Source organism: Poecilia reticulata, chromosome 15, assembly GCF_904066995.2.
Source record: "Poecilia reticulata chromosome 15, P_reticulata-male-v2, whole genome shotgun sequence".
In the NCBI taxonomy this organism is placed as follows: Eukaryota; Metazoa; Chordata; class Actinopteri; order Cyprinodontiformes; family Poeciliidae; genus Poecilia; species Poecilia reticulata.
The window spans coordinates 30,563,967-30,591,036 of NC_088844.1; the positions used below are offsets into that span (position 1 = coordinate 30,563,967).

At 47.2% G+C, this 27,070-nt stretch overlaps 1 protein-coding gene across 2 annotated transcripts in view; it reads right to left on the reverse strand.

Annotated features, from left to right (window-relative positions):
- Positions 1–27,068, reverse strand: part of LOC103477426 (spectrin beta chain, non-erythrocytic 1-like) — a 93,941-nt gene extending 66,873 nt beyond the window's left edge. The window contains exon 1 of one of the 2 annotated variants that reach the window (XM_081616400.1): positions 26,945–27,068. The gene's annotated coding sequence lies outside the window, so the exon portion shown is untranslated. Of the gene's footprint in view, positions 1–21,320; positions 21,343–26,944 lie in introns of those variants that run through there. The other variant, XM_081616401.1, reaches the window with a different exon arrangement.
- Positions 27,069–27,070: the final 2 nt, after the last annotated feature.

The window sequence follows — 27,070 nt, forward strand, 5'->3', positions numbered from 1 at the left end:
CTGAGCAGGAACCTCAGTGGACTGATCTGGACCAGAACCACAGAACCAGGAGCTACTGGGGTGTACTTAGTTTACTGATGGGGTGTACTTAGTTTACTGATGGGGTGTACTTAGTTTACTGATGGGTGTACTTAGTTTACTGATGGGGTGTACTTAGTTTACTGATGGGTGTACTTAGTTTACTGATGGGTGTACTTAGTTTAGTGATGGGGTGTACTTAGTTTAGTGATGGGGTGTACTTAGTCTAACGCAGCAGCCTCTCAGGTCAACATCTGTTGATGTTTTACGTCTGATTCCCAGTCATGTGACTGGAGCTCTGCTCTGTGATTGGCTGCAGCCTGACTCCAGCCCTACAAACGGCTCTTCCTGAGCGCTGAGGGAGCGCTGCCCCCTGCTGGTGAATCCGGGTCCCTGCAGGACATCAGAGCAGCAGGATGAAACCTGGCAGTGCAGAGATGCAGTTAATGCTGTTGCTAGGCAACATTCACTCTGATTTATAAGCTGTAAAGCTTCCTGGTTGGTAAAAAGAGTGAGAGTTCCTCTGTGAAGAAAGAGACAGAAGTACAAAAGGAAAGACAGAATGATGTAAAGAAAGAAAATCTAAAAAAAAGAAAAAGGATGAAAAGTGTACAGAAAATCTAAAAACTTTATTTTTTTCCTCTCTTTATTCAGCTCCAGCTGATCAGATTCAGTTTTTCCAGTTTAAATTTTCTTTGCCACGTTTGAGTCATCAGAATCTTCAATGACCTGAGCTTAGGCCCCGCCCACTGATCCTCAAACTGTCCAATCAGAGGAGCCGACTGCCAGAGCAGGAAGTGAAGCGGCTGGGACACTTGGTGACTTCCTCCCACTCAGAGCTCAGCAACCAGTCAGTGGAGCTGCTGGTGTTGCTACGCTAAAAATACGCTGATGATGAAGATGGGATCAGAACACACACACACACACACACACACACACACACACACACACACACACACACACACACACACACACACACACACACACACACACACACACACACACACACGGGGCGCTATGACAACCGCCTGCAGTAGTAAAGCGTTTCTGCAGGTTGGAGATCTGGACTTGGTTCTGATGACATCATCACATTTATGTGTCAGAGCAAAATGAACCAGACTGAACATCAAAGGGGAAATGAAGGCTTCTGATTGGTCGATCTGCAGAAAGCTCAGGAACCAGAACCGGTTCAGTCCGTTCACACAGAGTCCAGATTAAGGTTTCTCTGTTCTGATTCGCCTGCCTGGAGGAAGGACAACACGTCCCCCATCCTGTCCCCTCCCGTCTCTGTCCACGTCCTCAGTGAAGCAGACATTACCCTGCAAACTGCCACGTCTCCATGGTAACGCCGTCCCAGCATGCAATGCGGCAGCAGCAACTCATGAAGCTGCTGACAGCGGCACAAAGACCCGACTGGGAGACAAACTTTAACTGGGCCGGAGGCCAGAGTTTAACTGGGAGCGCTGGGATAAATCTGCTGGTTCTGGAGAACATTTCCAACCTCCGGTTCTGATCCAAACCGTGATCCACTGAGCCTGCAGGTTCTGTGGTTCTGATCCGAGCGGACAGAAAGCTCTCTGGCTCTTTCACGTTTCGAGCATCAGCTGATCACCATGGCAACCGCAGCGCTGCAGATACCCACGCCGCTCTCAGCCGCCCACGCCGCTCTCCAGAACCGCTCACATCGGAGCAGAACCTCCGGCTGCTGCAGGAGCAGGCGGGTCGGTTCTGATGGTTCTGCTGGTGGTAAAACCACAGGTTACCGTGGAAACGGTTCCCCCATGTTCTGCTGACCCAAACTGACCGTTACATCATTACTGGACCCATCCAGAACCAGAACCAGACAGGCTGCTGCAGGTCCCATTGAGGTCCGCTCAGCTTCACCGCACTGCGCCGCTGGTTCTGGAGAACTGGGTCGGAGAGGAGGCGGGACGTCATCCATCACTGCCTCTGCAGCTTTAACTAGGCCACAGCCAGCCATGTAGGACAGCAGCAGCTATCTGACCCGGTACCAGCAGAACCACACCGACCCAGAGCAGAAGGAGAATGCTGATGGACCAGAACCTCCAGAGACCCCGATCCTTTGGTTCTGATCCAGAAGCTGCTGCCACACAGAGACAGAAGAGAGGAAATGACCTAAAACAGCCGTAACCATGGAAACCATCCCCTTTTCAGCAGACAGCTGAGCAGGTTCTACTGGGCCGACAGCCGGACCACAGAGTCCACCACACCGGAGCAGTAGAACCGGGTCTCTGGGTCCAAACATGGTTCAGGCTGCCGCATGTTCAGCAGAGCAGGAACCAGTCAGAACCAATCAGAACCAGTCAGAACCAATCAGAACCAGTCAGAACAGGTTAGATCCAGTCAGAAAACTATAGTAGCAGTCAGATCCAGTCGGAACCAGAACCTGCTCCCTCCATCCTCTGCAGGACTCTCTCCCTGTAATCAGGTTAGCTGCTCCCTGCTAATGCACTTAGCGGTTGCTATGGTTACCGCGATGAGCGGATGGATAAACGGGGCAGAAACAGAACCGGCCCTGAAGTTCTCACTGACTCCTCTATAAAGACCAAAGAGCTTTCTGGATCCGACCATCCGGTTCTGATGAACTTCACTGATCATCACTAATAAATCTATCAATAATCTATCAATAGTCTGTGATTCCTCACTAAACTCCTGGTCCAGTGAGGGATACCGAGGCAGAACCTCCTGCTCTATGAGGAGATTCCAGATCCATCTGGATCCGACCGGTTCTGATCCAAACTGTGAGAAAACAGAACCAGATCAACAGAAAGAGGCTGAGTTGTAGAATAATAAAGTTACTGGTGTTTTCTGGCTCTCCAGTTTCACTATGATCCATTTCAGAAGAACCCGTCAGAACCGGACCTGCAGACTGAACCCAGCAACATGTTACCGGTTGCTGGGTTCTCTGTTCTTACTGGTTCTGAACTGGTTCTGTTTCCAGATCAAACATCAACCAGAGACGTTCTGATGATCAATAATCTGATGATCAATAATCTGAGTTGCATCATCAGACTGGAGCTGACCCTGAGAGGGTTTAGCCCCGCCCACATGTAGAAAACCTCCACCAAAGTGGGCGGAGCCAAGAGACGGGCAGCGATCAATGCCAACCACGCCAGCTGTTCCTCCTCCTGACTCGCCACCAGGAGGCGTGTCTCAGGTAGCTGATACCTGGAGGCGGGGCTTAGTGACACTGACCAAGCTGGAACCAATAGGAACATTCACCTGCAGTACCACAGTCCAACCCATAGAGGGCAGCACTGACTGGCAAAATATGGCAGAACTAATTTACATCCACAGAAACATAAAGACAGAACCCGTAAGGAACAACTTATAAAGCTGAAGTTGGGGGTTAGCTAATATCTAATGATCTATAACTCATTGATTATAGATTATCTAGGTGGATTAAGCACCCGATTGATTATGGAAGGTCTAGATGTTTACAGTCTGAGGATCAGAACCGTTTCCATGTTTACTACAATGCCCTCCTGGTTGCCTAGCAACAGACATTAAAGTCCTGTTGGCAACATGTATCCACAACAGCAGGCAATATGCTCGTTAAGACCAGCAGCCAATCAGCGGCTCCTCTTCATCCACAGGTGAGGAAGACTACTTCCTGCAGTTCAAACTGAGCATCAGCATGAAGAAGAACCAGGATCCAAGTGGCTTCTGCTGGTTCTGCAGGAGTTTCCCCCCCACTGTCGCCTCATGCTTGATCTGCAGAGGAAATGACTCGGTCCAATCAGCTGCAGACTTTTAAATAAAAAGGTTTTTGTCTTTTAGTCTAGTTTAGTTTTCATTTTCTGTCTTCCAGCACATTATTATGAACAAACTTAACGTTATAATCAACCGAACCAAACTAGATGCTTTATGAACTTCATGTTCTCATTTCTCTCCTCTGCAGGTTTCCTACGATCCGCATGCTGGTCCCGTCAGAGGTCCAGACGGAACCAGACGGTTCTGGACGGGTCGCAGACAATCAGTCACTTCCAGGGGGCCTCTCTGCTCCATCATGGGGGAAAACATCCCACACACACACACACACACACACACACACACACACACACACACACACACACACACACACACACACACACACACACACACACACACACACACACACACACACACACACCACTCCTGATAACAAAGAGTGAAGGAATAAAGGCTGAAAGCAGAGGAATGTGTCAGCAGCCAGAGAGGATGAGATCACGGGAGAGAGAGAGAGGGAGGGAGGGGCGGGCGAGAGAGAGAGAGGGCGATCGAGTAAGGAGAGAGAGAGCTGACCTGGTTTCCATCTGTTAATAACATCTGATCTGCAGCAGTCAGACTGTGATTGCTTCCACATGGAGGGAAGCTAAAAGCTGACAGCTGGTTAATCACACCAGCAGCAGGAAATCAATACCGATCAATACCGATCAATACCGATGCATGTAAATAAGAGAAGGTGTCCAGTGGGCCGGTCCAGGTCGGAACCAGCGTCGGGTGTGGATGGAAACCAACCCAGCTTGAGGATAATTCATTACATTAGAACATGCAAACAAACACATGTCTGTCTTTACATAATAAACATTTTCATGCATTAAAGTCAACAGATTCCTTCCTTTAGTGAACGTTTGATCATTTATAGCAAAGGACGAATCTGCAGCTAAAACGTCCGAACAGCAACATGTGAAGGGCTCAGCTGGACATCAGTACAGTGAAGAGCTGATCTATTGATCACGTTTTGGATTAATCGGTTAATAACTGGATCCAAAAGGTGAATTATTTCCTGAATGTGAGCCAGGTGAGCTCTGGAGTCAGATTTACAGTCAGAAGGTTTTTATGTTTATTGTTCAGTTTGACTGTGTGATTCTGTCAGCAAATGCTTTTATTTACCAGTCAGTTCATCGATTACCAACAATAACAATAAAATAACTCTCTGCTTCCTGATTGGGCAGCTTCAGTTAGACAGAAGCTGATCCAGGACACTTCAGGGTCTCACACAGTGTGGGAACTTTGAGCTTCTAGAGGAACATCAGTACAGATACTGGTTCCGTAGCTTTTAACGAGCTAACTGGGTTAAACCCATAAAGGAACCTTCCTTCCTGCTTCACCACTAAAAATCTGTTTTCTACCGTTTTTATGATGATGCAACAAAGCAGAAAAAATATTTGATCATTTTCTCCTCCATGAAACAGTTTACAACAGACTGACCGACATCTGCAGCAGCAGCACAGCAAACACACACACACACACACACACACACACACACCCACACACACACACACACACACACACACACACACACACACACACACACACACACACACCCACACACCCACACACACACACACACACACACACACACACACACACACACACACACACACACACACACACACAGCGTACATAATGACTTCCTGCCGTTTGCTTCATGGATTCATCAGCTGGAAAACTGAACCCGACTCTGAATATGGAGCTTCAGTTCTCTGGTTCTGTTCTCTTCAGTCTAACCAGAACCGAGCCGCTCCAGAACCAGAACCAGCCGAGTTAAAGCAGACAGACGGCGGCATCAATAAGTCATGCGGTCAGATTTGTTCAGTGAGGCGGATTGTTTTGTTCAGACTGAGCCCAGACAAAGAACCAGAACATTAACCGGTTCTGATCGGCTCAGATTCTACAGGATTCATCAAGTTTTAATGCTGAACAGAACCAGAATCTCTCAGATACACATCAACATTTATGGGATTATGGAGAAAATGTTTCTTTTAAACTCAACAGCCAATCACAGAAGACCTGACTGTCAGTCACTAGATTAAACAAATTACAATAAAAACAACTTTTTATTCTGATTTTCCTTTCACTGCATCTTTAACCTTACAGTCAGAAGCTAAACTGAAATAAACTCAGTCAGTTTGAGAGTTTATCCGTCTAAAGCCTGAAATGTTCCCTCTCCTCGTCTTCCTGATTGTTTCTCAGATAAACAGAAACAATCAGAGGTGAAGCTTCAGCTGTTAGCCTCCGTTAGCCCCAGTTAGCTGCCATTAGCCTCTGTTAGACCCAGTTAGCTGCCATTAGCCTCCGTTAGACCCAGTTAGCCTCTGTTAGACCCAGTTAGCCTCTGTTAGACCCAGTTAGCCTCTTTTAGTTTCTGTTAGACCCAGTTAGCTGCCATTAGCCTCCGTTAGATCCAGTTAGCTGCCATTAGCCTCCGTTAGACCCAGTTAGCCTCTGTTAGACCCAGTTAGCCTCTTTTAGTTTCTGTTAGACCCAGTTAGCCTCTGTTAGACCCAGTTAGCTCCCGTTAGCCCCAGTTAGTTCCCGTTAGCCCCAGTTAGCCTCTTTTAGCCTCTATTAGACCCAGTTAGCTGCCATTAGCCGCCGTTATCCTCTGTTAGCCCCAGTTAACTCCCGTTAGCCCCAGTTAGCTCCCGTTAGCCCCAGTTAGCTCCCGTTAGCCCCAGTTAGCTGCCATTAGCCTCCGTTAGATCCAGTTAGCTGCCATTAGCCTCCGTTAGACCCAGTTATCCTCCGTTAGCCCCAGTCAGCTCCCGTTAGCCCAGTTAGCAGCAGTAAATCCATATTTGATCGCCTCCCTGTGCATTATTGATGCGCCGTGTTAGCCTGCTCAGGCGTGTCTGAAGATCCTGAACGTTACTCAGGATCAGCTGGAGCGTTTCTGCTCCACAGTCACTGATATTAATAATTAATAAACGTCCTGAGTGCTGAACGCAGCTCGTCAATAACAGCAACACTTTGATCCCACAGCAGCTTAATGTTCAGCTGGTATTTTATTCACGTAGCTCCAGGTCTACTGGTTAAACTGGTTTCATGGTTGGTTTATTAGGATTCCTGGAGGAGTTTTTATTTAATTTCTATTCATTTATTGATTTGCAGCTCTTTATTTTAGGATCCTTTTACCAATATTTAATGTTTTTATTCTCTATAACGGTACCTACTGATCTCTAGATTGTTGAATGCGATGCAGAAGTTTGCTGAGGACCAGCAGAGAGGTCACCGCTGCTGAACTGGGCCGGGCCTGGTTCTGTTCTGAACACAGGAAGCCTGTCTCTCACACACACACACACACACACACACACACACACACACACACACAGGCAGCGTGTGTGTGGAGCTGAAGTGGTTTGCATCGTGAGAACATTAATGTTTCTGTTCAGGAAGGAATCCTGGTTCCCACTGTGGACACAGACAGGACGTCCAAATATGGACATGTTGACTGAATCTGAGACGGTGTGACATCACAGCCGATACCAGGATAAACGGTTCTGGGTCCAGAACCAGAAAACAAGCCAACGTGCTGAGGATCAGGAAACATTCAGGATTTATTCTCTGATGTTTCACTGAAGATGAAACCAAAAGTTTCTCCTGCAGCAGAAATAAAACCTGTAAAATAATAAAACCTGTAAAATAATAAAACCTGTAAAATAATAAAACCTGTAAAATAATCAAACCTGTAAAATAATAAAACCTGTAAAATAATCAAACCTGTAAAATAATAAAACCTGTAAAATAATCAAACCTGTAAAATAATAAAACCTGTAAAATAATCAAACCTGTAAAATAATAAAACCTGTAAAATAATAAAACCTGTAAAATAATAAAACCTGTAAAATAATCAAACCTGTAAAATAATAAAACCTGTAAAATAATAAAACCTGTAAAATAATGAAACCTGTCTGATCGTTTCCTGGATAAGGAGCCAGATTTATCCTCTGGTTCTGGTTCTGGACCGCGGCTTGTCATGACGAGGACCAGACAATCCCTGGAAACCCAGCAGAACTCTCCAGGTTTTCCTGGAATGTGTCTGAAGCTCAGCCTGCCGGACCGGGCCGGACCGGACCGGGCCGCCCAGCTGGGTCCGAACACCCTGCTGCTCTTCCTCCCATTATGAAACTAAAGAAACAACGGACCGGGTCGGACTGGGCCGAGCCGGGTCCACCTCCTATCCAAACAAACGAAGCCCAGCCTCTGCACCAGCAGAACCAGAACCGACCCAGAACTCCTCTCAGGTTGTTTGTTTTAACGAGCCTCCAGGAATGCTTTACATCAGGAAAGGTCAAAGGTCAGCTGGCTGCAGGTTTTAATTAGAGCTGGATCAGATGGACCCAGACAGAAAGTTCTGACAGAACCAGCTGACCGGACCCGTTACAGTAACTAATGCAGCTGGACGATGAATCACTCGGGAGTTTTTATATTGTTTATCCAGTAATGGAATAATAACTGCAGATCAATAAACTTCAAATTCTGATAAACATTTAAAACTGGAGCGTTTTGAACAAATAAAATTATTTATGAAGTTTGTCCTTCTGAGACCCTGAGAGTTTATCATCCAGCTTTGGTAGAAAGAAAAACAACATGAAAATGAAAATTATTGATAGTTTTAATTTATCGTGCGATTAATTGATTTCTTCCTGGTGCAGCAGCGATTCAGAAACAAGAGAGACGACCTGGATCATAATCACCTCCACCAGAGAGACGAGGCTTCTGCTGCAGCAGACACACACACACACACACACACACACACACACACACACACACGGGGCGCCATGACAACCGCCTGCAGTAGTAAAGCGTTTCTGCAGGTTGGAGATCTGGACTTGGTTCTGATGACATCATCACATTTATGTGTCAGAGCAAAATGAACCAGACTGAACATCAAAGGGGAAATGAAGGCTTCTGATTGGTCGATCTGCAGCGTCTGCTGAAATATGGAAATAAATATTCATCTGTTCGGTTCTACGATTTAATAAAAGTGTAAAAATGATTTAAACCTCATCTCTATACCCAATAGAAAAGTTGTTGTTTTCACTAATGATCAGAACCAGACCAGAACCAGATCAGAACCAGACCAGAACCAGACCATCAACTAGCTGATCTCTGAGGACCAATCAGAGAGCAGACAGATCAAACTGATGGAGGATCTGATTGGTTCAGGTTCATGGGTTCAGTTGAGCCTCAGAAAGCTCAGGAACCAGAACCGGTTCAGTCCGTTCACACAGAGTCCAGATTAAAGTTTCTCTGTTCTGATTCGCCTGCCTGGAGGAAGGACAACACGTCCCCCATCCTGTCCCCTCCCATCTCTGTCCACGTCCTCAGTGAAGCAGACATTACCCTGCAAACTGCCACGTCTCCATGGTAACGCCGTCCCAGCATGCAATGCGGCAGCAGCAACTCATGAAGCTGCTGACAGCGGCACAAAGACCCGACTGGGAGACAAACTTTAACTGGCCGGAGGCCAGAGTTTAACTGGGAGCGCTGGGATAAATCTGCTGGTTCTGGAGAACATTTCCAACCTCCGGTTCTGATCCAACCGTGATCCACTGAGCCTGCAGGTTCTGTGGTTCTGATCCGAGCGGACAGAAGCTCTCTGGCTCTTTCACGTTTCGAGCATCAGCTGATCACCATGGCAACCGCAGCGCTGCAGATACCCACGCCGCTCTCAGCCGCCCACGCCGCTCTCCAGAACCGCTCACATCGGAGCAGAACCTCCGGCTGCTGCAGGAGCAGGCGGGTCGGTTCTGATGGTTCTGCTGGTGGTAAAACCACAGGTTACCGTGGAAACGGTTCCCCCATGTTCTGCTGACCCAAACTGACCGTTACATCATTACTGGACCCATCCAGAACCAGAACCAGACAGGCTGCTGCAGGTCCCATTGAGGTCCGCTCAGCTTCACCGCTCTGCGCCGCTGGTTCTGGAGAACTGGGTCGGAGAGGAGGCGGGACGTCATCCATCACTGCCTCTGCAGCTTTAACTAGGCCACAGCCAGCCATGTAGGACAGCAGCAGCTATCTGACCCGGTACCAGCAGAACCACACCGACCCAGAGCAGGAGGAGGATGCTGATGGACCAGAACCTCCAGAGACCCGATCCTTTGGTTCTGATCCAGAAGCTGCTGCCACACAGAGACAGAAGAGAGGAAATGACCTAAAACAGCCGTAACCATGGAAACCAGGCCCCTTTTCAGCAGACAGCTGAGCAGGTTCTACTGGGCCGACAGCCGGACCACAGAGTCCACCAGACCGGAGCAGTAGAACCGGGTCTCTGGGTCCAAACATGGTTCAGGCTGCCGCATGTTCAGCAGAGCAGGAACCAGTCAGAACCAATCAGAACCAGTCAGAACCAATCAGAACCAGTCAGAACCAGCTAGAACCAGTCAGAACAGGTTAGAACCAGTCAGACCCAGTTAGAACCAGTCAGAACCAGTTAGAACAGGTTAGATCCAGTTAGAACCAGTCAGGAAACCAGATAGAAAACTATAGTAGCAGTCAGATCCAGTCGGAACCAGAACCTGCTCCCTCCATCCTCTGCAGGACTCTCTCCCTGTAATCAGGTTAGCTGCTCCCTGCTAATGCACTTAGCGGTTGCTATGGTTACCGCGATGAGTGGATGGATAAACGGGGCAGAAACAGAACCGGCCCTGAAGTTCTCACCGACTCCTCTATAAAGACCAAAGAGCTTTCTGGATCCGACCATCCGGTTCTGATGAACTTCACTGATCATCACTAATAAATCTATCAATAATCTATCAATAGTCTGTGATTCCTCACTAAACTCCTGGTCCAGTGGGGGATACCGAGGCAGAACCTCCTGCTCTATGAGGAGATTCCAGATCCATCTGGATCCGACCGGTTCTGATCCAAACTGTGAGAAAACAGAACCAGATCAACAGAAAGAGGCTGAGTTGTAGAATAATAAAGTTACTGGTGTTTTCTGGCTCTCCAGTTTCACTATGATCCATTTCAGAAGAACCCGTCAGAACCGGACCTGCAGACTGGACCCAGCAACATGTTACCGCTTGCTGGGTTCTCTGTTCTTACTGGTTCTGAACTGGTTCTGTTTCCAGATCAAACATCAACCAGAGACGTTCTGATGATCAATAATCTGATGATCAATAATCCGAGTTGCATCATCAGACTGGAGCTGACCCTGAGAGGGTTTAGCCCCGCCCACATGTAGAAAACCTCCACCAAAGTGGGCGGAGCCAAGAGACGGGCAGCGATCAATGCCAACCACGCCAGCTGTTCCTCCTCCTGACTCGCCACAGGAGGCGTGTCTCAGGTAGCTGATACCTGGAGGCGGGGCTTAGTGACACTGACCAAGCTGGAACCAATAGGAAATCGCTGCAGTACCACAGTCCAACCCATAGAGGGCAGCACTGACTGGCAAAATATGGCAGAACTAATTTACATCCACAGAAACATAAAGACAGAACCGTAAGGAACAACTTATAAAGCTGAAGTTGGGGGTTAGCTAATATCTAATGATCTATAACTCATTGATTATAGATTATCTAGGTGGATTAAGCACCCGATTGATTATGGAAGGTCTAGATGTTTACAGTCTGAGGATCAGAACCGTTTCCATGTTTACTACAACGCCCTCCTGGTTGCCTAGCAACAGACATTAAAGTCCTGTTGGCAACATGTATCCACAACCACAACAGCAGGCAATATGCTCGTTAAGACCAGCAGCCAATCAGCGGCTCCTCTTCATCCACAGGTGAGGAAGACTACTTCCTGCAGTTCAAACTGAGCATCAGCAGGAAGAAGAACCAGGATCCAAGTGGCTTCTGCTGGTTCTGCAGGAGTTTCCCCCCCACTGTCGCCTCATGCTTGATCTGCAGAGGAAATGACTCGGTCCAATCAGCTGCAGACTTTTAAATGAAAAGGTTTTTGTCTTTTAGTCTCGTTTAGTTTTCATTTTCTGTCTTCCAGCACATTATTATGAACAAACTTAACGTTATAATCAACCGAACCAAACTAGATGCTTTATGAACTTCATGTTCTCATTTCTCTCCTCTGCAGGTTTCCTACGATCCGCATGCTGGTCCCGTCAGAGGTCCAGACGGAACCAGACGGTTCTGGACGGGTCGCAGACAATCAGTCACTTCCAGGGGGCCTCTCTGCTCCATCATGGGGGAAAACATCCCACACACACACACACACACACACACACACACACCACTCCTGATAACAAAGAGTGAAGGAATAAAGGCTGAAAGCAGAGGAATGTGTCAGCAGCCAGAGAGGATGAGATCACGGGCGAGAGAGAGAGGGAGGGAGGGGCGGGCGAGAGAGAGAGAGGGCGATCGAGTAAGGAGAGAGAGAGCTGACCTGGTTTCCATCTGTTAATAACATCTGATCTGCAGCAGTCAGACTGTGATTGCTTCCACATGGAGGGAAGCTAAAAGCTGACAGCTGGTTAATCATACCAGCAGCAGGAAATCAATACCGATCAATACCGATCAATACTGATGCATGTAAATAAGAGAAGGTGTCCAGTGGGCCGGTCCAGGTCCGAACCAGCGTCGGGTGTGGATGGAAACCAACACAGCTTGAGGATAATTCATTACATTAGAACATGCAAACAAACACATGTAGTTCTTTACATAATAAACATTTTCATGCATTAAAGTCAACAGATTCATTCCTTTAGTGAACGTTTGATCATTTATAGCAAAGGACGAATCTGCAGCTAAAAGGTCCGAACAGCAACATGTGAAGGGCTCAGCTGGACATCAGTACAGTGAAGAGCTGATCTATTGATCACGTTTTGGATTAATCGGTTGATAACTGGATCCAAAAGGTGAATTATTTCCTGAATGTGAGCCAGGTGAGCTCTGGAGTCAGATTTACAGTCAGAAGGTTTTTATGTTTATTGTTCAGTTTGACTGTGTGATTCTGTCAGCAAATGCTTTTATTTACCAGTCAGTTAATCGATTACCAACAATAACAATAAAATAACTCTCTGCTTCCTGATTGGGCAGCTTCAGTTAGACAGAAGCTGATCCAGGACACTTCAGGGTCTCACACAGTGTGGGAACTTTGAGCTTCTAGAGGAACATCAGTACAGATACTGGTTCCGTAGCTTTTAACGGGCTAACTGGGTTAAACCCATAAAAGAACCTTCCTTCCTGCTTCACCAGTAAAAATCTGTTTTCTAAAGTTTTTATGATGATGCAACAAAGCAGAAAAAATATTTGATCATTTTCTCCTCCATGAAACAGTTTACAACAGACACACACACACACACACACACACACACACACACACACACAGCGTACATAATGACTTCCTGCCGTTTGCTTCATGGATTCATCAGCTGGAAAACTGAACCCGACTCTGAATATGGAGCTTCAGTTCTCTGGTTCTGTTCTCTTCAGTCTAACCAGAACCGAGCCGCTCCAGAACCAGAACCAGCCGAGTTAAAGCAGACAGACGGCGGCATCAATAAGTCATGCGGTCAGATTTGTTCAGTGAGGCGGATTGTTTTGTTCAGACTGAGCCCAGACAAAGAACCAGAACATTAACCGGTTCTGATCGGCTCAGATTCTATAGGATTCATCAAGTTTTAATGCTGAACAGAACCAGAATCTCTCAGATACACATCAACATTTATGGGATTATGGAGAAAATGTTTCTTTTAAACTCAACAGCCAATCACAGAAGACCTGACTGTCAGTCACTAGATTAAACAAATTACAATAAAAACAACTTTTTATTCTGATTTTCCTTTCACTGCATCTTTAACCTTACAGTCAGAAGCTAAACTGAAATAAACTCAGTCAGTTTGAGAGTTTATCCGTCTAAAGCCTGAAATGTTCCCTCTCCTCGTCTTCCTGATTGTTTCTCAGATAAACAGAAACAATCAGAGGTGAAGCTTCAGCTGTTAGCCTCCGTTAGCCCCAGTTAGCTGCCATTAGCCTCCGTTAGACCCAGTTAGCCTCCGTTAGCCCCAGTTAGCTGCCATTAGCCTCCGTTAGATCCAGTTAGCTGCCATTAGCCTCTGTTAGACCCAGTTAGCCTCTTTTAGTTTCTGTTAGACCCAGTTAGCCTCTGTTAGACCCAGTTAGCTCCCGTTAGCTCCCGTTAGCCTCTTTTAGTTTCTGTTAGACCCAGTTAGCCTCTGTTAGACCCAGTTAGCTCCCGTTAGCCCCAGTTAGCTCCCGTTAGCCCCAGTTAGCCTCTGTTAGCCCCAGTTAGCCTCTTTTAGCCTCTGTTAGACCCAGTTAGCTGCCATTAGCCGCCGTTATCCTCTGTTAGCCCCAGTTAACTCCCGTTAGCCCCAGTTAGCTCCCGTTAGCCCCAGTTAGCTCCCGTTAGCCCCAGTTAGCTCCCGTTAGCCCCAGTCAGCTCCCGTTAGCCCCAGTTAGCTCCCGTTAGCCCCAGTCAGCTCCCGTTAGCCCAGTTAGCAGCAGTAAATCCATATTTGATCGCCTCCTTGTGCATTATTGATGCGCCGTGTTAGCCTGCTCAGGCGTGTCTGAAGATCCTGAACGTTACTCAGGATCAGCTGGAGCGTTTCTGCTCCACACTCACCGATATTAATAATTAATAAACGTCCTGAGTGCTGAACGCAGCTCGTCAATAACAGCAACACTTTGATCCCACAGCAGCTTAATGTTCAGCTGGTATTTTATTCACGTAGCTCCAGGTCTACTGGTTAAACTGGTTTCATGGTTGGTTTATTAGGATTCCTGGAGGAGTTTTTATTTAATTTCTATTCATTTATTGATTTGCAGCTCTTTATTTTAGGATCCTTTTACCAATATTTAATGTTTTTATTCTCTATAACGGTACCTACTGATCTCTAGATTGTCGAATGCGATGCAGAAGTTTGCTGAGGACCAGCAGAGAGGTCACCGCTGCTGAACTGGGCCGGGCCTGGTTCTGTTCTGAACACAGGAAGCCTGTCTCACACACACACACACACACACACACACACACACACACACACACACACAGGCAGCGTGTGTGTGGAGCTGAAGTGGTTTGCATCGTGAGAACATTGATGTTTCTGTTCAGGAAGGAATCCTGGTTCCCACTGTGGACACAGACAGGACGTCCAAATATGGACATGTTGACTGAATCTGAGACGGTGTGACATCACAGCCGATACCAGGATAAACGGTTCTGGGTCCAGAACCAGAAAACAAGCCAACGTGCTGAGGATCAGGAAACATTCAGGATTTATTCTCTGATGTTTCACTGAAGATGAAACCAAAAGTTTCTCCTGCAGCAGAAATAAAACCTGTAAAATAATAAAACCTGTAAAATAATCAAACCTGTAAAATAATAAAACCTGTAAAATAATAAAACCTGTAAAATAATAAAACCTGTAAAATAATCAAACCTGTAAAATAATAAAACCTGTAAAATAATGAAACCTGTCTGATCGTTTCCTGGATAAGGAGCCAGATTTATCCTCTGGTTCTGGTTCTGGACCGCGGCTTGTCATGACGAGGACCAGACAATCCTGGAACCCAGCAGAACTCTCCAGGTTTTCCTGGAATGTGTCTGAAGCTCAGCCTGCCGGACCGGGCCGGACCGCCCAGCTGGGTCCGAACACCCTGCTGCTCTTCCTCCCATTATGAAACTAAAGAAACAACGGACCGGGTCGGACTGGGCCGAGCCGGGTCCACCTCCTATCCAAACAAACGAAGCCCAGCCTCTGCACCAGCAGAACCAGAACCGACCCAGAACTCCTCTCAGGTTGTTTGTTTTAACGAGCCTCCAGGAATGCTTTACATCAGGAAAGGTCAAAGGTCAGCTGGCTGCAGGTTTTAATTAGAGCTGGATCAGATGGACCCAGACAGAAAGTTCTGACAGAACCAGCTGACCGGACCCGTTACAGTAACTAATGCAGCTGGACGATGAATCACTCGGGAGTTTTTATATTGTTTATCCAGTAATGGAATAATAACTGCAGATCAATAAACTTTAAATTCTGATAAACATTTAAAACTGAATTATGAAGTTTGTCCTTCTGAGACCCTGAGAGTTTATCATCCAGCTTTGGTAGAAAGAAAAACAACATGAAAATGAAAATTATTGACAGTTTTAATTTATCATGCGATTAATTGATTTCTTCCTGGTGCAGCAGCGATTCAGAAACAAGAGAGACGACCTGGATCATAATCACCTCCACCAGAGAGACGAGGCTTCTGCTGCAGCAGAACCAGAACCTTCAGAACCACCAGAACCAATCAGAGCCAATCAGAGCCACCAGAACCAATCAGAGCCATCAGAACCAATCAGAACCTTCAGAGCCAATCAGAACCACCAGAACCAATCAGAGCCATCAGAACCAATCAGAACCTTCAGAGCCAATCAGAGCCACCAGAACCTTCAGAACCACACCACCAGAACCAATCAGAGCCAATCAGAGCCACCAGAACCTTCAGAACCACACCACCAGAACCAATCAGAACCACCAGAACCAATCAGAGCCAATCAGAGCCACCAGAACCAATCAGAGTCATCAGAACCGCCTCATGTCGCCTCCAGCAGGATTCCTCCCATCAGCCCCCTGACCCGTGGCCCAGTCAAAGCGCAGTGGGGAAACCCGTCCTCAGTGGACAGACGCAGCGATTGTGGCTGCAGACGGCGGCTCCTCTGGACGGCGCCGGCGGCCCGGTTCTGTTCTGAGTCTAATCGGGTTAGACTGAGTCAGAGATTCTTCTGGGTCTGGTTCCTCCCAGCAGGATGAACTCCCTGTGACCCGCAGGGTGCTGGGACACAGACTGCTACAGCTGCAGAAGAAGAACGCTCTGTTACAGCGGGGCGATCGGGGGGGAGAGAGAGAGGACTGCAGGAGACAAGATGGCCGCCGGCTGCTCCAGATCAACAGAGGTCAAGAGGTCGTTCTCATCCGTCCATCTGAGGAGGACGGGTCTCTGCTACAGGAGCCTGGGAGGGACATGTTCATGTCCTCCAGCTGAGGGAACCAACCTGGACCCGTCCTGGTTCTGGTTCTGACCCAAAACCATTCATTTCTCTAAACCGTTACTAAATATAACGAAAAGGTTTAACACAAGACGGATCATCTGGTGGAAACGCTCTGACCAAGAGACCAACCAGGAGGCGGGCCTTGGCGCCGTCAATCACGCTCATGTACTCACTGCTAATGTGCTAAAGGCAGAGAAACAACTCACCATCATCAGCAGGCATGCTAACTAGCATTAGCATTCATGACAGGCTATGCTAGCTGCAGCATAGCAGGGAGAAAGGAGGGGAGAGTCTGAGCAACGCATACAGAAGAATGATTGACAGCGCTAACTCCCTCCTCCTGGATCTTTTTCACACATTGTCTCATACCGTCACAGCATGATAGGTTAAATATACATTTTTTATAAAATGTTCATACTGTAGCTTTGATGTTCAGCCTGAAACCAGCCCCTCCCCCTCCTGTTGCTGCTCCAGTGATCTGGAGGAGCCGGTCCTGGAGTTCAGCCTCCAGAGAGAGAGAGGAGAAAATGAGTTTGTATAGGAGGAAGCTGCAGAACGTCTCTTCATAAACACTCCGTCCCTTTAATTACCCCGTCTGCTCCACCCTTCATCCTCCTCCTCCTCCTCAGACCAGATGTCTCCTCTCTGCCTCCACTCGCCCTTCAGCAGGAAGAAAACTTCATCCAACCTGCGTCGCCATGACAGCGCAACAGCCCGACCTGTAGGGACCAACAGGAAGCCCATGGGCCACTGGTTGCTAGGCAACGCCTCCATGTGGGGAAAACCCGGCTCCGTCAGATGAAACATCATGAAAAATAAAAAAACGTAAAAACCCATCTGGGTTGGAGAGCGTCAAGACGCCTGGTTGTCATGGTAACGGTCCAGCAGAGGGCGCTCTCAGAGGCAGATCAGGTCAGGCTGTGCAGCACTCCACACCGAACCAATGCAGGCTGGTGGCTTCAGGAGGAGGAACAGCCGCATGGCTGCAGACAGGAGGGGAATATGGCAACCCTACAGCCATTTAATACTCCAACTATGGCAAACCGTCTGTATATTTAATCCATCATACCACATGTGGCCAGGATGGTTTTACATCCAACCTCAGCTCAGTAACAAACTAAAGACATCATTAGACCATATAGATAAGAGTTTAATATTATACCAAATGTTTGTTTTTTTGAAACGCGTTAAAATGAAGTCAACTAAAAACATTTTAATTATAAAGTTGTGTTTAAACAGAAACGATCAACTGATCCAGAGATCCTGAATATTTTAGTCGTTAAACGTTTCTCCAGTTTATGGTGGTGGATGTTTCTGCTCTGAGTTAATGTTAGTTTATAATCAGGTGTGTGTGTGTGTGTGTGTGTGTGTGTGTGTGTGTGTGTGTGTGTGTTCGCCCAGTAACGTTCACACACACAAACAGCAGGAAAATTATTTCCCATAAATCACCAGCAGTCATTCCCAGTTCAACTTCATCAACATGTTCCATCATCTCATCCGGCTCTGATCCAACGCCCAGCCGGGCCCAACACTGCAATGCATCATGGGTCATCAGATCCAATCGCACAGAACAGGATGCGTGTGTGTGTGTGTGTGTGTGTGTGTGTGTAGTTTCTCATGAATCTGTTAACTTCCTCCAGGAAACATAGAGCCTGGATGTGAAGCTTCTGGCTTCCTGGACCAGAGGAGGAGGAGAAAAGAGAACCCGGTGACCTCTGACCCCTGACCCTCCACCTGTCAGCTGACACCTGCAGGCCTCTCCACATCAACCACAGCAGAGTGAGAGGAACAGGAGGCCAACAGTTGCATGGTTCAGAGAGAATGGCTCCATCAGACCCTACAGGGGTCAAAGGTCATCACAGGATGGGTCTATACAGCTGTGTTTGAATAGAGGTCAGGACCTGGACAGATGAGACGTCTGTCCATGATGGACAGCAAAGAGCTCAGACTGACTGCAGGCACGGTGGTGGAGGTGTGATGATCTGGGCCCAGTTTTAACACCAAAGAATAGATTCATGATCCCCACTCACGATTCAGCATCCATTTAAAACGTTTATAAAATAAAACAAATCCGGTGTTTGTCTGCCTTTTGTAACTATGTGGCTCATTGTTGCCATGGAGATGGTACTGGGACGTACGCAAACACTGAAAGCACAAAAACATGGAGGAGACTGAAAAAACTAGAGACAGATTCAAGCAGACAAATGAAGACTTTCAGGAACAGCAACGATGGATGGAGACAGATCCCAGTCCAACCAGCAGCTCCAGTGGAGACAGATCCCAGTCCAACCAGCAGCTCCCTGTCCCAGCTCTGGATCCTCCAGCTGACAGTAACCTGAAGCAGATGTCCTCCCCCCAAGGTCGCCCTTCCCCCGATAGTTCCCAGGATGCCGAGTGTGTCAGCGGGTATTTGTGGGTGAGGGACACACTGCTGTAAAGCTCCTTACCAAACACACACACACACACACACACACACACACACACACACACACACACACACACATCAGGTTCTTCTGACTGAGCAGATTGTTTCATCTCTTCATGGTGAAGCAGAACAAACGTTCCTGACATCAGATCCTGGAGCAGCACACACACACACACACACACACACACACACACACACACACACACACACACACACACACACACACACGCACACAGTGATGAAGTCATGAGGGTTGTGCTGCGGCTCCGCCCTGCTGGTCTCTACTGATGGGTGGAGTCCAGTGATGTAAGCCTTTGTGTCGTCATAGCGACCGTACAGAAAATGTGACCTCAGCTTCCAGGAACCAAATGATCCAAAGTTCTGCAATCTGACGACGTTCAGAACCCAAAACCACATCTGCTCTGCTTAACGACACTTCACTGGACCTACCGGACTTAAAGGTTTTACTCCAGCTTACCTGAACTCATCAGCATGCAAAAAAAAACTACATTTATGAGAAAATAATTAAAAAAAAAAAAGAGAAACAAAACATAAAAAAAGATGCTAACTGAAGAATTGTTTTTGTTTTAAACATTTCAGTTTAAGAAAAATCTCATCCTGAAAAAATTACAAAAAGTGTTGGAGGGCCTCATTTGTGTCGTTCTTGAATTGCAGTTAATTTGTGGGCCACAAATGGCCCCCGGGCCACACTTTGGACACCCCTGGTTTAAAAGTATGATGAATTCATATTTACCAAACATTTGTGGCCATGTATTTTCCATAATCCAGCAGCCTAGTTAAAGGCTAAACTTTATTTGCTGATAAGTTTAAATTGGTGCTTACGGGTTGAATCTTTACGTTTCTGTTCAGAGAGGCTGCTGCTTCACATGTCGCCATAAAAACTCCAATAAACCTGAGAAAAAGGTCAATACGTTTATCACCAGACAAAGTCTTGGTGCGGCTGAATAGATTTCCTTTATGGTCCAGATTCAAATGAACCACAGGAAAATGACTGCAGTTCCACAAATACATAACTTTCTTCATACAGCAAAATCCATCCATCCATTTTCTTTCACCCTTGTCCCTCAGTGGGTCAGGAGGTGCTGGTTCCTCTCCAGCTAACGTTTCGGGTGAGAGGCGGGGTCACCTGGACAGGTCACCAGTCTGTCGCAGGGCAACACAGAGACACACAGGACACACAACCATGCACACACACACACACTCACACCTAGGGGCAATTTAGACAGACCAATTAACCTGACAGTCATGTTTTTGGACTGTGGGAGGAAACCGGAGTACCTGGAGAAAACCCACCATGCACAGGGAGAACATGGAGACTCCATGCAGAAAGACCGGGAATCGAACCCAGAACCTTCTTGCTGCAAGGCAACAGCTCTACCAACTGCGCCACTGTGCAGCCTACCATACAGCAAAATAACATAATAAATTGGACAAAAGTCAGTTCAGTAACTTGCAAAATATGAAGAAATTAATTATGAAATCTGTGTCAATAGCTAATAACTAAATCAGATCCCATCAAAGGGACAAGGGACAAAGGTTTTCTTTACACCTTTGTCCCTCAGTGGGTCAGGAGGTGCTGGTGCCTGTCCAGCTAAAGTTCCGGGCGAGAAGCGGGGTCACCTGGACAGGTAACCTGGACAGGTCACCAGTCTGTCGCAGCTAAATCAGATTCAATACTGTGAAAAATAAACAGGCTGAATTCTTGAGGAGAATCAACTAATAACACAAGAGAGGCGAGGATTTCTAGCAGAAATAACCAAAACACGCTACAACCGGAGGGACAGTCAGAGGGACTGAACCGGGTTCTGCGAACCACAACAACCAGCTGAGCTAAAGCTAACACGACCCAGCAAACATCACGATATCAACCAAACATTAGAACAGCAGCAGAGAGTCAAAAAGGCAACAGGAGCATCAATAAAAGGGGCGAAATCTTAATTATCCAGCGTAGCATTAGCATTGTGCTAACCAGAGTAGCATTAGCATCAAATTAACTACAGTGTTCATAACTCATTATAGCGAAGACCAAATAATGGCAGCTGAAGAACAGGCAAAGTAAACTGTGAAAAAGAAAGATAAAACTAATAAAACACAAGCTGTAACTTACCAGCCATCTGGAAAAATCCACTGCTTTGTCATTCAAGATGGAGGATTCGGTCTAAGCTCTCCCTCCACTGCCGCCGTCCCCATTATCAACTTTATCACCATAGCAACGCAAAACTTCCCGCCATCTACCGTGGCAGGACGAGACTAGAACTTCTCCTAGCAACCACACACGGTTGGCTAGCTAGCTAGCTTAGCTGACAGGACTGCACCGGAAGTGAGCTGCCGGGAGTCTGCTGGGGGAGTTTTGCTGGTGGTATGGTCGTGTAAATAATTAAGATTACATTTAGACCAAAGGTGCTCAAGTCCAGTCCTCAAGAGCTACAGTCCTGTAAGTTTTAGAGGCACCTTTACTCCAACAGACCAGGATCAAATGGCTGGATTCCCTCCAGCAGCCATTCAGCTCTGAACAGGCCTGCTAACGACATACTCATTAGATTCAGGGAAGCATCTGAAAGTTGCAGGATTGTAGCTCTGGACTCGAGCTCTCCTGATTTAGGCACACACTATAAGGGAAATAGGTGAATAATTCATCCACATAAATCATGCTTATAGATTATATAAAGACCCCCCCCCCACATCGGGGACCTGCTGCTAGTCGCATTTTTGATAGAAAGTCTCTAATCGGGTCTGAAAAGCCGCCAAATATAGCGATACCCCCCCCCCCCTCCTCCACTTGACCACGCCCCTCAATGTCTCTTGGCTCCGCCCACTTTGGTAGAACTTTTTAAAAATGTGTTTGGGGCGGGGCTAAGCGTTCACTGGGGCTTAGCTCCACTTTAATATCCGATTAATCCTCAAACAAGCTGTATTAAATATTAAACCCAATAAAGATGGCCACCGTAGTATTTCTGTCTGGTTCTGCAGCTAACGGGCCGGTCCAGAGTCAGTCAGTCTGCTGGTTTCCTGCCCAGAGGCAGCGACCCGCTTTCATTTCCTGTCCATGTCTGCATGCCGACCCCGCCCTCCCTGCTGCAGCGCCAACCCGGGCCTGGACCCACTCAGAACCATCTACTGACCCTGAACCAACCCAGCAGGGTCCAGGTTCTGGTTCTGGGTCCAGACACCGCCCGACCTTTGACCTGACCCAACCTGTCTAATGTCTCAGAGACACCAGAGGACAAACCGTCTCTGAGAGGGACAGTTTCTACCGACGCTGGACATCTGGACCTCCGGAACCAGCTGAGTTTAGTAGAACTGAACCGACCAATCAGAACCAGTTGAGCAGCACTGAAAGGAGGTTCACCTCCGTGTAACCCAGCTATGTAAACACACACACACACACACACACACACACACACACACAGAGCCATGGTGAGAAGAAACAGAAACAGTTCAAACATCCCAGGAAGTCCCTGATGAGGTTCTGCTGGATTCCCACCCAGAACCGGGTCAGAGGATCATCTGATCCGGTCCGGAAAAATACCAACATCATTACAGGAATCATGAACTAATCCGTCGTCTTTCTTTGTGTTCGGTTCTGGGTTTATGCGTCTCGTTGTGTTTTTCTCTTAGCTGATTATTTATATTTCACTGTTTCTGATGTTTATTTATGTTTCCAAATTAAAACTTTCAACATTTATTCATCTCCTGCAGTGGCTTTGTTGTTGTTTTTACTGAATAAAAGGCTGAAATGTTCCTTTAAAGCTCAATCTGTTGATTATTATATAAAAACCTTAAACATTCCTAAACGCTGTGACTAAACCAACCTGACCAGTGGAGCCGTCCACAGTGGTCTAGTCCAATCACAGATGGCTTTAACAACTAAAGATACCCGATTCTCTGTTTCAGATAAATAAGTAATGTTGATGAGATTAACTGTGATGTTTAATGAGCTGAAAATCTGTAAACCGGTGAATTTCCTTCACAAATGACCTCAAATCTCTATTTTCTGCTTAAGATGAAAAAACTCCAGTTTAAATAAGAAATCAAATTAAACTTTCAGGTGAATAAGCTTTTTCACGCAATAAGTCATTAAAAATCATGGCAGCGATGGCTGTAAACATGATATATTCATCAGCCGCTAGAACTCATCATCTATCAGCCAATCAGAGGAGACGTCAGCAACAAGCCCCGCCCACTGGGGGGCGCGGCTTCGTAGTCGGCCATTTTACAGAACAGCTACAAACTCAACACAACTTATGAATTGTGTGATGCTGTTCATAACTTTATATTTTATTTTATTCTGACAAACCACAAAGAAGAGCACTTCCTGTCGTCGTCTTCTTCGTGGTTTCTGGCAGGAGTAACATCCAGCTGAAGAGCCACCGCGTCACAGAGCAACGTTTTATAGTAAAAGGTGTTTTTCTTTCTTAAAATTTACATCAAATTAATTGGTGCAATTTATGGTTAATGGAAACCAGTGAAACCAGTGCAGAACATTCGGCCCAGATTAGAGCTATTCTGTGTATTTTAATCTGTAGCAGGTTTTACATTAAATTATTATTATTATTATTATTATTATTATTATTATTATTATAGTATAAGGTTCTGAGGAACAATCAGCTTCCGGAGAGAAAAACTTCCAGCTTCAAGTATTTCCACTGGAATGTTTTTTTATCTTTTCCTTTCCCTTCGCCCCACTTCTCTCCTCCCTCATGATCGCTTCCCTCTCTCCTTCTCTCGCTCTCTCTCTCCCTCGCATTCCTCCATCATCCCTCCATCTCTCCTCCCTTTTCCAGCCGCAGAAAGTTTTCACCTCCTCCCTCTGCTCTGCCTCAATCTCTGCTTTGGTTTGGAGTTCTGGCACTGCAGCAGGAAGGAAGGAAGGAAGGAAGGAAGGAAAGGAGGAAAAGAGGGAAGGAATGGAGGAAGGAAGAGAGGGAAGAAGAGAGGAGTGTCTGGAGGACAGGAAGAGCTCCAGAAACGAGGCGTGTTGTCCTGGTTGGTGAGACAGCAGCAGCTCTTCAGGGACGCTGCATCAGTTTAAGGTTTCAAGGTTCTGCAGCAGAACCAGCTGGACCAGAACCAAAGTTCTGCTGGTACCAGGGAGGACCGGTCCAGTGTAGAGCGTGGAGGAACCAGGAGCTTATTAAACTATTTATATAATATAAACCAGAAGAAAATAAATCAAATGTTTTTACTCTAAACTTCCAGCCCCCCCCCCCCCCCCCCCCTGCCGCCTGGTCACATGACCCAGCTGGACCAATCAGAGACGGCGACACATTCACTCTGTTTACCACATGGAAACAAACTGAAAAACCACAGAAGAAGAGAAGTAAACATGATGAGTTCTGGTCTAACCGGACCTCTGAGGTTCTGGACTGGATCCAGACCAGAAGGTTCTGCCTCTGTAGGAACCGGATCCAGTCGGGTCCACCATCAGTGTCGGGTCAGAACCAGGCTGTAGGTCTAGAAAAACACCTGAACTACATCCAGGTAAAAAGTTCTGATGGGGTCCAACAGAACCGGAGCTGCTGGGTTAATAATAGCCCAGAGTAAGCTTAGCGACAGCTGCAGCACAGCTGATCATTGGTGGGTCGGGTTTCTGACTGGGCCGGGCCTGCAGGACCGTATAGAACCTTTAAAAGTACCCAGAACCATTCAGAACCTCTAGAACCAGAACCACATGGTCAGCAGATGAAGGAAGCCAATAAACAGAAAACTAACCACAGCGGCTGGTGGAGCTGCAGCTTCTGAGACGGTTCTGATCCGGTTCTGTTGGACCAGGAGTGGCAGGGTTAGGATGCGTTCACTGACTCAGACTGTGGTGAAAAAGTTGTTCGCCTGCTGTGTGAACGTAACCATAGTAACCAAGAGGCCGAACTAAAGCAGAGGACATGATAAAGCGGCGGCCATGTTGCATAAAATCAGCATCTCTGGCCTTTACATCATGTTGTTCCTTTAATTCATGTATGAGAAATCCTTTCATCTCCATGGCAACCATTCAGCTGTGTAAAATGCCCAGGTGGACCTAGCCCCGCCTTCAAGGCGCAGCCCCTCCCCCTCTCAGCTCCTTCAGACTAGCCATCAGCTGCTGAGCTCGTTATAGCAGCTGCTGCTCAGAGCAACGCTGCTGGAAACATTAAAGGGTTAAAAGAGGAGCCATGTTGGGACGACTTCCTGGAGGCGGAGCTTCAGAAGGAGCAGGAGCTTCTTAAAGAGACAGAGACCCAATTTCAAGATGTTAATTTATAAAATCAAATTTCTTTTCAGTCGTATTTGATATAAACAGCATCTTTATAATAACTGAAGGAAACATGATTAATTCATTGTGCCATTAAACGTCACCAGGTGCCTTTACTAGCATCGTTCATGTTGTCATTCGGGGTGATGATCAGAACCAGAACCAGGGTGGGCTGTCCGGGTCGCCTCCGGGTTTCCAGAACAAAAACATTTGAATGATTATTAATCTGCAGGAGGCAGAAAATGTTTCAGATCTGGAAGACAAACGGATCCGCCACGTTTCAGGCTGAGCTAACGGATTAGCTTCATCAGGAAGCCTGAACTGACCCGACCCAGATTATTCTCTCTTCAGAACCGAGACCGACAGCTGATGGGTCTGGTTTCACTGATCTGAGACGTTCTAAAGGAATATGATGAAAATAAAAACTATATGAGGTTTTGCTTCTATAAAATCCGGGTTTTAAACCGTTTCAAAGGTTGAGAACAGTGAAGTTACACTGAGAACAGTGTAGTTTGGATCCAATAAAATGCTCGGAGATATTGGGGGCGGGGCCTAGCCAACGCAGCGGACCAATCAGAGCACAGTGGGCTTTATGGAGGGAAGAGGGGGGGCCACAGCTGCTCCTTTAATTTTCTCCAGGAAACTGTAAAAGTCCAGCATCAAACGGAGTTTTATTGGACCTGCAGAGCTGCGTTTGGGTTCGGAACCAACAGCAAGCAGGTTCGGCAGAACTCACTGGGACTTTCTGAGATTCCCGTCAACAAGTTCCCGATTGTTCCCAACGGGGATGGATGGAGGAAGAGGAGGAGGAGGAAGATGAAGGAAAACACTGAAAAAAGAGGAGATGAAGGAAAGAGGAGGAGGAGGAAGAGGAGGAGGAGGAAGAGCAGCCTGGATCTGGTTACATAATTTCTCCACAGGATCTGAAGAGAGTCTGGGCTGCTGAAAAAAACAAGAATAAAAACTAAAATAAAAACTAGAAAACGGCTCAAAACCTCCGTTTTTCCTGCCGTAGAATCCCAGAAAACATTTTACATGATTTCTGCCCCGTCACTGCAGGAGCCGCTCCGTCAGGACGGGAGGGAAAAGTCCAAAAGCTGCAGAGGAGCCTGGAAAACCCTGGAAAACCCTGGAACCCCTGGAACCCGGTCAGAGCAGCGGATTCCTGAACATTCTGCTGTTTGATTCTGAGGTCAGAGAGGCGACCACGCCTGCAGCTCCACCACCACCATCATCATCATCAGAGCAGCCTTCATCACAGAGAAGGTCACAACAAACCGCATCGGTCCGGAGAGGACGCGCCAAGCCCGCACACAGAAACCAGAACCAGAACCAGAACCAGCGGGGAGCCGCAGCTCCGTATTCCCACAGGTGATCCCATGGATGCTGCAACAACAAGCAGCAGCAGAGCCGCAGCCGCCGGATCCCCGCACAGCCCGCAGGGACAGACCCCGCACCGAGGAGCGGCTGAGGCGGAGCGCGGAGAGCGGGCGGACCCTCACCTGGAGGCCGACTGAAGCGCTCTGGAGTCCGGCTGGGAGTGAAGGACGGGCGGCCTGGAGGACCGCTGGCAGCTCGGAGAGAAAACACGGCAGCAGCAGCACTGAGCTCAAATCCACCAATCCTCC